The sequence below is a fragment of the Oryctolagus cuniculus genome, chromosome 13 (assembly GCF_051225735.1).
Source record: "Oryctolagus cuniculus isolate XC-2025 breed Fujian yellow rabbit chromosome 13, ASM5122573v1, whole genome shotgun sequence".
Classification (NCBI taxonomy): Eukaryota; Metazoa; Chordata; class Mammalia; order Lagomorpha; family Leporidae; genus Oryctolagus; species Oryctolagus cuniculus.
In genome coordinates, this window is record NC_142879.1 from 74,268,063 (window position 1) to 74,279,324 (window position 11,262).

At 40.5% G+C, this 11,262-nt stretch overlaps 1 pseudogene across 1 annotated transcript; it reads left to right on the plus strand.

Annotated features, from left to right (window-relative positions):
- Window positions 1-653: 653 nt before the first annotated feature.
- Window positions 654-2,229, plus strand: LOC100348764 (trafficking protein particle complex subunit 4-like; annotated as a pseudogene). Its single transcript, XR_016219338.1, has 3 exons — window positions 654-831; window positions 947-1,125; window positions 1,642-2,229. The product of XR_016219338.1 is annotated as a trafficking protein particle complex subunit 4-like (transcript).
- The last annotated feature ends 9,033 nt before the right edge of the window (window positions 2,230-11,262 follow it).

Below are 11,262 nucleotides of genomic sequence, written 5' to 3' on the forward strand. Positions count from 1 at the left end.
CATGTCTTCATGAACAGATCTTCCGACAATTGTAGAAAACTTCTTAAGAAAATGTAGCTGCTATATATATATATTTTTTTTTTTTTTGACAGGCAGAGTGGACAGTGAGAGAGAGACAGAGAGAAAGGTCTTCCTCTGCCGTTGGTTCACCACGCTGATCCGATGGCAGGAGCCAGGTACTTATCCTGGTCTCCCATGGGGTGCAGGGCCCAAGTACTTGGGCCATCCTCCACTGCACTCCCTGGCCACAGCAGAGAGCTGGCCTGGAAGAGGGGCAACCGGGACAGAATCCGGCACCCCGACTGGGACTAGAACCCGGTGTGCCAGCACCGCAAGGCGGAAGATTAGCCTAGTGAGCCGCGGTGCCGGCCGCGTAGCTGCTATCTTGAGTTTCACATGTTCTGGTGAAACTCAAAGGAGCATTAAAATTCTGGAAAATTTTATGTGAATTGTGGCCCACATTCTATCGTGTTTCCTTGATGCTCCCAAAAGAAAAATAAAATATTTAGTGTCAGTAAATGATTCTGTAGCTAAAAGAATTTTTCAGGGATGTTGGGGACTTATATTCCCTATCACAGTACATGCTATACAGGTGAATGTTTCCCTGAGGTGTACTTAATGCAGAAATGTTATCAAAGTGCTCATCTTGGGCAGCCATGGCGATATTTAGCGTGTATGTGGTGAACAAAGCTGGCGGTCTGATTTACCAGCTGGACAGCTACGCGCCGCGGGCCGAGGCCGAGAAGACCTTCAGTTACCCGCTTGATCTGCTGCTCAAACTACACGACGAGCGCGAGCTGGTGGCCTTTGGCCAGCGGGACGGCATCCGGGGTGGGCGAGGCTGGGTCCGGGGGGTGGCCCGGCGTGGCTGGGGGCGAGGCGGTGCGGCTGGGTGCCCTGTCTCCCTCGGCGGAGCCACGGGGCTGCAGCGTCGTTGACCCTGCAGTGGGCCATGCGGTGTTGGCCATTAATGGCGCGGACGTGAACGGCAAGTACACGGCCGATGGCAAGGAGGTGCTGGAATATCTGGGTAATCCTGCAAACTACCCAGTGTCCATTCGGTTCGGCCGGCCTCGCCTCACCTCCAATGAGAAGCTCATGCTGGCCTCCATGTTCCACTCGTAAGTGCCTCCAGCCTTTGTCGCGCCTGTGGACGTGCGCTTGGCTCGTCGCTGTCTGGATTCGTGCGGGTCTTCGAGCAGTCTCCCGAGCGGCAGTTTCTCTCTGCCTCCTCTTGGGCTATCGGCTGTTGAGATTTATTCATTCATTTGAAAGGCAGAGTTACAGAGGGAGAGAGAGTGGGCCAGACTCCGCTGCTTTCGCAGACTCATTAGCAGGAAGCTGGGGCTTGGACCGGCACCCATCCGGGATGCCGGCGTCGCAGGCAGCCCGAACTATGGGTTCTTACAAAAGGGAAAGCGACTAACCCAATACGCCTGGGTAATACCGGTAGTGGCATGATCTTACTTAAGTCAGTTTCTTTTCTCTGAGCCTTAGGTCCTTCATCTTTGAAGTAAGCCAGTTGAACTAAGTGTTTTAAAATCGTTTCTTGCTCTCAGCTGAGGTAGGAGATGTGCTGGCAAGTACCTAGTTAGACGGCAGAGTAAGCGAGGCACGTACTCAGGCTGTTTATGCATCCAGATTTTCCCATGAGTGCTTCATGGGCTTTTTGCCATTGGCTCCCAGCTGTCTCCTGAGCAGGGGAGCTCAGGCATTGAGATGCTGGAGACAGACACATTCAAACTGCACTGCTTCCAGACACTGACAGGGATCAAGTTTGTGGTGCTGGCAGACCCTAGGCAAGCTGGAATAGATTCCCTTCTCCGAAAAATTTACGAGATTTACTCAGACTTTGCCCTCAAGAATCCATTCTACTCCCTGGAAATGCCCATCCAGTGTGAGCTATTTGATCAGAACCTGAAGCTAGCCCTGGAAGTGGCGGAGAAGGCTGGGACTTTTGGACCTGGATCTTGAGCAGAACCTGCATTGGACCACCCCTCCCCCCCACTTCTGTGTTTCCACTTCCTGCTGTTTCCACGCCAGTGGAAATCCAACAACTTCGTCAGTGTACTTGAACATGGGAGACTGCTGAGCCTGAAGACATTACTGATCCCCGAGCCTCAACCGTGCTCTCGTCCCTTCTGTAGATATCATGACCCTACCTCCCACTCTGTACAGGTTATTTATGGAGGAGGTGGCCCACTAATCCTGCAATAAACATTTCTTTGATCTCTTTGTTTGCTCTCCTGATAATCTGGAGGCAAAGGCATGAGATGGGAGGCAGCAATGGTAGGGGAGTTCTGGGAAGAGAACTCTGTCCTGGTAGAAACAAACACGTCCATCACATGAATGAACATTAGGACTGCATCATGACACTTGGCTCTGGCCCCCGAATTGCTGCTGATCCTGGAGTGTTTGGAGGGTGGTGGTGGCGATGGCGATGATGGGATGTTCACCCAGCACTGACAGCAACACTTTAACAGTCTTCACCCTAGTCCCAGGGGTACATTTGGTTACAAGTAAGATTTAGCAAGGGACACTCTCTGCCTCAGTGTCCCCAATCTAGTTCTGACAGCCTAAATTTGGACCCAGACTTTCACTGTCAGTGAACTGCTATTATGCTGTTCTTTTCATTAAGTGATTTAACTTGCCTGTAGTGTAACAGCTGGGTCTCTAAAATGATCATTCAGCTATACAGTGTTGAGCTCAAGGTAGATGAGGCATGAGCCCATCTACACTTGAACTTCCTCTTTCGGGAAAATGGAATTTCTCCCTTTAGGGGTGGAAAGAACAGGTATTGACAGTATTTTTCCAAGCAAAAGTCTCTGTCTTGGCTTATTCCTACCCCCACCTCCTTTAAAAAATAAATAAATAAAACTTGAGAATCAGAAAAAAAAAAGTGCTCATCTTTAGTTACTGTAACAAAAAATACAGCTTTTTAAAGTTGTAATTCACATAAAATTCCTATAATATTCATTCTTTAAGGTAAACAATTTAGTGGTGTTTAGTATATTCATAGAGTCATGTAGCTATCAGTGTTTTCTAATTTTAAAAACTTTCACCATCCTGGCTTCAATAATAGAATTATGAAGTATGTGGCTTTTTGTAACTGAATTATTTCACTTAGTTTAATATTTTCAAGATTCATCCATGCTGTAGTATGTATCAGTAGCTCATAGCTTCCTAATACCAAATAACATTCCACTGTATAAAATACTATATTTTATTTTTTCATTCATCAATCGATATTTGAGTTTTCCATTTTTGCCTATTTGCAGTTGTGAATATTCATTCCGAAGTTAACTGGTTTCATCAATTTGCAAACCCAACAATTTATAAAACACCCATTTGCTCTATATTCTTGTCAACTTGTTATTGTGTATGTCTATGTTTAAATATATGTATATATACAAACATTACAAATACATATGTGTGTATACATATATATATATATATAATTATTCTATCCATCTTAATGGGTATGAATTGGTGTCTCATGGTGGATTTGACTTGCATTTCCCTAATGGCTAATGAAATTGAACATCTTTTCATTTGTTTATTGGGTCTTTGTGTATATCTATTAGAGAAATAGTCATTCAAATATTTATTATTTTTATTAGTTGTCTCTTCAGGTTTGAGTTGTCAGGTTTTTCACTGTGTTCTGGAATCAAATCATCTTCCAGGTCATGAATTGAAAAGACTGAGTGCCCTTCCCATGAATCGCTTTTCCGCTTATTTTGATGCCGTTCTTTAACACAGATATCGTTGTCCAGCTCATATCCATGAGATTATCTCCCATTTTCTTCTAAAAGTTGTATATTTTTCACATTGGAGTATGTGGTATATTTGACTTAACTTTTGTACATGGTGTGAAATAAGAGTTCAAATTTATTCATATGTATGTCAGTATTGTTTTCCCATACCATTGTTGAGTAGGCTATTGCTTTCCCAATTGAATTGTCCTGTTAGAATTGTTGCTAAACAGTTGACTGTATGCACATGACTTTATTTCTAGAATTTCAGTCCTATTTCTTTAATCTATCAGTCTATCCTATGACAGAACTATATTTTCTCAATTATTGCAGCTTTCTAGTAGCTTTTAAAACAGTGAGGTGAGAGGAGGCCAGCACTATGTGGTACAGGGTTAAGCCACCTCCTGCAGTTGCCAGCATCCTATATGGGCATCGGTTAGAGTCCTGGTTGCTCTGCTTCAGATCCAGCACCTTGTCAATGTGCCTAGGAAAGCAAGGGAGAATGAGCCAAGTGTTTGGGCCCCTGCATCCAAGTGGGAGACCTGGATGAAGCTCCTGGTTCTTGACTTCACCCTCACCCAGCCCTGGTAATTGCATACATTTGGGGAGTTAACTAGCAGATAGAAGACCTCGCTGTCTTGTCTCTGACTCTCTCTCTCTCTCTCTTTCTCTGTAACTCTGCCTTTCAAATAAATAAAATCTTTAGAAAAAAATGAGGTGGCATACTTCCAATTTTCTCCTTTTTGTAAGAGTATTTTAGCTATTTAAAGTACCTTGCATTTCACAAATATGTTAGAAAGAGGTAACTATTTTCTTCATACAAGCTAGTAGGGATTTTGAAAGGGATTACATTTAATCTTGTAGATTAGTTTTGAGAGTGTTGCCATATTAACAGCAAGTGTTTTGATCCATAAACATAGGATATTGCTATGATTTAATATGGTTATCCTCTCAAAAACTCATGTTGAAATTTAATTCCCACTATGACATATTAAAAGGTGGTGTCTTCCACCAAGTAATTACGGCCTTGAGCTTATGAATACATGAAACAATATATGCCCTTCATTCTGGATTAATGGGTCAATGGGTTTTCTTGAGAGTGGATCTACTATAAGAGCAAGTTTTCTGTTGTGTTCTCTTATCACATGATGTCCTGCACCATCTCAATGTTCTGCCAGCAAGAAGTGCGTCATCAGATGCAGCCCCTTGACCATGGCCAAGAACTGAGAGCCAAAATAAAGCTCTTTTGAAAGTAACTTATCCAGTCTTTGACATTATGTCATTAACAGCAGAAAACAGACTAAATCAATTATCTGTATTTTCTTTAGCAAGATAAGGTAGTTTTCACCATACAGGTCTTCAACTTTGCATTAGTTGGCTTTCCATTACTCCAATAAAATACCTAAAGCAACTACCTTTGTAAAGAGAAAAGATTTACTTATTTCAAGGTTTTGGAGTTTCAAGTCCAAGGGCAGGAGGTCCTCTTAGTACCACCTCTGGTGATAATGTGTTTATTGACAGAGTCCTGATGTCCCACAAAAAAAAAGATTTATTTATTTGAAAGGCAGAATTACACACACACACATACACACATACACACACACACACACAGAGAGAGACAGGGGGAGAAAGAGAGTGAAGGAGAGATCAACCTTCCATCTGCTGGGTTCACTGCCCAAATGACCACAGCCATCGGGGGACTGGGTCAAGCCAAAGCCAGGAGCCAGGATCTTCTTCCAGGTCTCCCACTTGGGTGGTGGGGCTAAAAACTTGGGCCATCCTCTGCTACTTTCCCAGACACATTATCAGGGAAGCTGGACTGGAAGTGAAGCAGCCAGGACTTGAACCAGTACCCATATGGGATGGTCAGCACTGCAGGCAGCTGTTTGACCTACTGTGCCACAGTACCAGTCCCAGTAACTTTGTTACCTTATAAATGGGTCCTTTTTTAAATTTTTTGACTCTTTTGTAATAATACTAAGCCTAAAACACAAACATATTGCACAACTCTAAAAAATGTATTTCCTTTATTTATATCATTATAAGGGTACAATGCTTTTTCCTGTTTTAAAATTTTATGTTTTTTTATTTTAAACCCTTATATATATATAACATATGTATATATGTAAATATATAAAAACTAGGACCAAACACACAGATTAGCCTAGGCCTACAGAGAGTCAGGATCACCAGTATCACTGTTTTCTACTTTTATATCTTTTTCTATCAGAAGGTCTTCAGGGCAGTCACGCATGTGGAGCTGTCATCTCCTGAGAGAATAGGGGGTTCTTCAGAAGATCTCCTGAAGGACTTACCTCAACGTAGTTTATGTTAACTTTTTAAAAAATAAACATGAAGAAGGAATATACTCTAAAATAACAAGATTATAATAAACAGAAAAATGTGTAACTTAGTCATTTGTTGTCATCAATGTGTAATGTACATAATTGGTTGTGCAATACATTTTTACAGCTGTTGACATGGTAGGTTTGTTTACACTAACATCACCACAAACACAGCTGATACAATGTGCTACCACTTTATGGTGGCTATAACATCACTAGGTATTAGAAATTTTTTTTAAAGATTATTTATTTATTTGACAGGTAGAGTTACAGACAGTGAGAGGGAGAGACAGAGAGAAAGGTCTTCCTTCCGTTGGTTCACCCCCCAAATGGCTGCTCCGGCCGGAGCTACACCGATCTGAAGCCAGGAGCCAGGTGCTTCCTCCTGATCTCCCATGCGGGTGCAGGGCCCAAGCACTTGGGCCATCCTCAACTGCCTTTCCGGGCCACAGCAGAGAGCTGGACTGGAAGAGGAACAGCCGGGACTAGAACCCGGTGCCCATATGGGATTCTGGCGCTGCAGGTGGAAGATTAGCCAAGTGAGCCTAGGTATTAGAAATTTTTCAGATTTATTTTAATCTTATGAGACCAGTGTAATTCATGCAATATGTTGTTAATTGAAATTTTATGAAGCACACGATTATACTGACCTTGAAACCTTGCAAAAATTGCTTACTACTTAGAGTGGTATTTTATTGAATTTCTTATGATTTTCTATATAAAAAATCATGCTGTCTGCAAATAGAGATAGTTTTATGTATTTATTTCCAATTTGGATTCCTTTTCTTTTTCTTACCTAATTGTAATGGTTAGATCTTCCAGCAGAGAACGGCTTGATTTTAAAATACTTTATCTATTGAGTAAGTCATGCAGTTTTGTTTTAATAAGAATGTAGTATATTACATTGGCTGTGTCTTGGACATTATATTAGCCTTGAATTATTAGAATAAATCCCACTTATTCATAATATACGTTCTTTTTTATGATTTTTAGCATTTGAAGTTCTCTTTTGTATTTATAATGTATATTGGGCTACATTTTCTTTTCTTTTTTTTTTTTTATTTTTTGACAGGCAGAGTGGACAGTGAGAGAGAGAGACAGAGAGAAAGGTCTTCCTTTGCCGTTGGTTCACCCTCCAATGACCGCCATGGCCGGCGCACTGCGCTGATCCGATTGCAGGAGCCAGGTACTTATCCTGGTCTCCCATGGGGTGCAGGGCCTAAGCACTTGGGCCATCCTCCACTGCACTCCCTGGCCACAGCAGAGAGCTGGCCTGGAAGAGGGGCAACCAGGACAGAATCTGGCACCCCGACCGGGACTAGAACCTGGTGTGCCGGCACCGCAAGGCGGAGGATTAGCCTAGTAAGCCGCGGCACTGGCCAGGCTACATTTTCTTATGACATCTTTCTTTAGTATTGGTATCAGGATACTACTGAATTATTTAATGAGTAAAGAAATTGTCTCTCTACTTACATTTTCCTACATGCTTGTGAAGAATTGATATTAATCTTCATTTAGACATGAATGTAATGCCCAATTGAAGCTATCTGGGTCTGTGTTTTCTTTGTGGGAAATTTATTTTTTGTTATTACCTCAACCTCTTGCTATAGATCTATACAATTTTTTAAAAATACAGTCTTATGTCAGTGTTGGTGACTTGTGTCTGTTTAGCAATTTTCACACTTGTTTTGGTCATCTAATTTTAGGGATATAATTGCTCAAACAGCTTTTTACTCTTCTAAGGTTAGTGGTAATACCCTCCTTTTCTTAATTTTTGTTGACTTTTTGTTTTAATTTTTGTTAATTTTTTGTTTCATTGACTTTCTCATCATTTTCAAAGAAATATTGATTTTTCTATAGTTTTTTATTTTTTCTGTCATCTCTTTTTTTGATTATTATTTCCTTCTTTCTGGTTAGTGTATAATTTGCTCACCTTTTTCTAATTTCTTATGGTAGAAGCTGAAGTTTCTGATTTAACATCTTTCTTCTTTATTTTTACAGCTATTAATTGCCCTCTAAGCACTGCTTTGAGCTGCATCAAATCAATTTTTGCACATTATGCTTTTATTTTCATTAATCTCAAAATTCTTCCTAATTACCCTTGTGCTTTCTCTTTTGATACACTGTTTGTCAGTAGGTTGGTGAATGTCTCAAACTGCCTTTTGTTGTTGGGTTCTAATTTCATTCTGCTCTGGCTGGAGAACACAATTTTCATGATTGAAACCTTTTCAATTTATATTTTATGGCCTGATGTGTTCTATCATAGCAACCATTCCAAATGCACTTGAGAAGAATGCTGCATTCTGTGAGTGGTGGATAGACAGTTTCATGTTTAGTTTTGCTTGGTTACAATACTATTCCAGTCTTCTGTTTTCTTGAGACCTTCTGCCTAGGTGTTCTATCCATAACTCTGAGTGGGATCTGAAGACTTCCACTGTTGTTGAATTACCGATTTCTTCTATCATTTCTGTCATTTTTGCTTCACATAGTTTGTGATTATCTAGACAAATGGGTGACCACAGCCCTCTACATGCATATTCTCAAGAATATACCAGATGTTTTCAAAGCCCCCTCTGGACAATTCATATTTGTTTTGACTGGCATTACTGCCTCAGATGGTTGTGATGTTTAACTGTTGCCAGTGATCGTTTTTGACAAATGCCCTGGGATAGGACTTTTCTGAGTTTTGAGTCAGGTCAGATAAAGACATGTCATGAGAATGAGACTTCTCCATGAGGTTGTTAGGTCAGCCAGTGACAATGCTGTGTGCACTGGGCTTCGGTAGGGAGCATCAGGCTCATTTGTGCTCTTCAGTGGCTGCTAGGCTGTTGACTTTCACAGCCACTGTATTCTCAAGGGTGCTAATTTTTAATGTCATAGCAGAACTGGTGAGAAAGGGAGGGGTTTTAGGTAAATTAAAATGACCACACAGCTTATATTTTTATGAGAGTTAGCCATTTTTCTTGAATAATTGCTCCTTGGATTCTTGCAAACCTTGGGTAAATTTCTGAACTTGTTAAAAGCCTAATTTTGAAATTTTGCTTGTTCTTGTTGCTTTTGTAGAGGACTGAATTTTTTGGAGGTCCTTATTCTGTCATTTCAAAAGTGGTTCCAGATAATATATTATTACTGGTCTATTAAATCAGTGTAAATTTTCAGGGAGGATATGTCCCTCTTGGGGGAAGTTTACCATAAATAAGAACTGCTTCAAAAATTATTAAAATTATAGCTTTGAATAGTTAAAATTCTGTAAAATGCCTGGGGAGCAGACACAAACACTAAAAAGTAATTTTCAACATATTAGGAATGTGTTCAACTCTTTCTTGAGAGTAGATGTTAGCCAATGTGGGCTATGGAGTAGAGTAAGAAAAAAAGAAATGAGATAATCTAGGAGTCCTGAGAACAAATTGGAGTCTAGCCTTGGACATCATGTTTGCCATAATTTGATTTTCAGAAGTGTGAATATGATATTTTAATATTGAAAATATAGAGTTTCTTTGAGGTTTCTGTCACATTACATTATTTTTTACTCTGTAATGAACACTATATATATATTTATACATATGTAGATGTAAAATATGTATAATTAAATACCATTATATATATGCCTAGTATATATGCCTATTGTAAATGTATAAATATATTATATATATACCTATTGTACATATTCCACTATATATACCTGCTCTTTATATACCTGTAATACCCTTTGATATAGTATGATGTAATAACATCAAAATAGAAGTTAATTAGGAGACTTTATGAAGAACAAGAAGAAAAGTGTTAATCAGACAGGTTTTCCATATCAACACACTCTAGAAGGACCACCATAATCACTTAATTGATTTTACTGGGTTGGAGATAAGAGGATAGCCCATATTTTCAGAAATATGTTTGAATTTTTTAATGTAGGTTTCCACTTATAACTCTGAGAACAGAAACTCTCCTGTACATTCAGCCTATACCTGAGAACTGAAACTACACCTATATGTTGAATTCTATCTCCTAAAAAGTATATGATACAGTAAAGTCCTTACACTCAGTATCTCCAAATGTGACCTTCTTTAAATAGGGCTGTTCCAGATGCAATTAGTGAAGCTGAGGTCATACTTCATAAAATACGGCAGAGTTCCAATTCAACACAACAGATTCTCATAAGAAAATGGCAATGTGGAAACAGAAACGCAAGAAAAATGTCATACAGAGATGAAGGCAGAGATTGAAGTAGTGCAGCTGCACACCAAGGAACGTCAAAGACTGCCAACAAACTATCAGATGTTAACAAGAGACAAAGAAGGATTTTCTATAGGTTTTAAGTTTCAGAGAGGGCATATTCTTTTTGTTTTTATTTTTATTTTTTGACAGGCAGAGTGGATAGTGAGAGAGAGAGAGACAGAGAGAAAGGTCTTCCTTTTGCTGTTGGTTCACCCTCCAATGACCTCCACGGCTGGTGCGCTGCGGTTGGTGCACCGCGCTGATCCGAAGGCAGAAGCCAGGTGCTTCTCCTGGTCTCCCATGGGGTGCAGGGCCCAAGGACTTGGGCCGTCCTCTACTGCCTTCCTGGGCCACAGCAGAGAGCTGGACTGGAAGAGGAGCAACCAGGAAAGAATCCGGCGCCCCGACCGGGACTAGAACCCGGTGTGCCGGCGCCGGTAGGTGGAGGATTAGCCTATTGAGCCACGGCCACAGCGCTGGCTCATGTTCTTGAAGACACCTTTGTATTTCTAGCCTCCAGAACTACAAAACAACACATTTCTTTTGCTTTAAGCATATGATTTGTTTTACATTGCTATGACATTCCCTGGAGACCAACACAGGCCCTGTGAAAAAAGTGAGATGCCAAACTACATTAAAATGTCTTCATTAGCAAGATCTTGTTTATCCAGCAGCCTCTTATCTAACATTTGGCTTGATTATTCATTACAGGAACTTTCCCAAAAACTCCAACAATTCTTCAATGAAAAGCATCAACAATTGTGTCTAAGATTCTTCTTCACCATAAAAACTACTTGCTGTTTCTACTAATAGAAGAGACTCCTGTCCTGTGATCTTGTCTTATTCTTTTTTTAAGGATAATTTATTTATTTAGAAAGCAGAGTTATGGGGGGAGCGAAAGGGAGGGAGGGAGAGAGAGAGGGAGAGAGAGAGAGACAGAGAGAGAATCT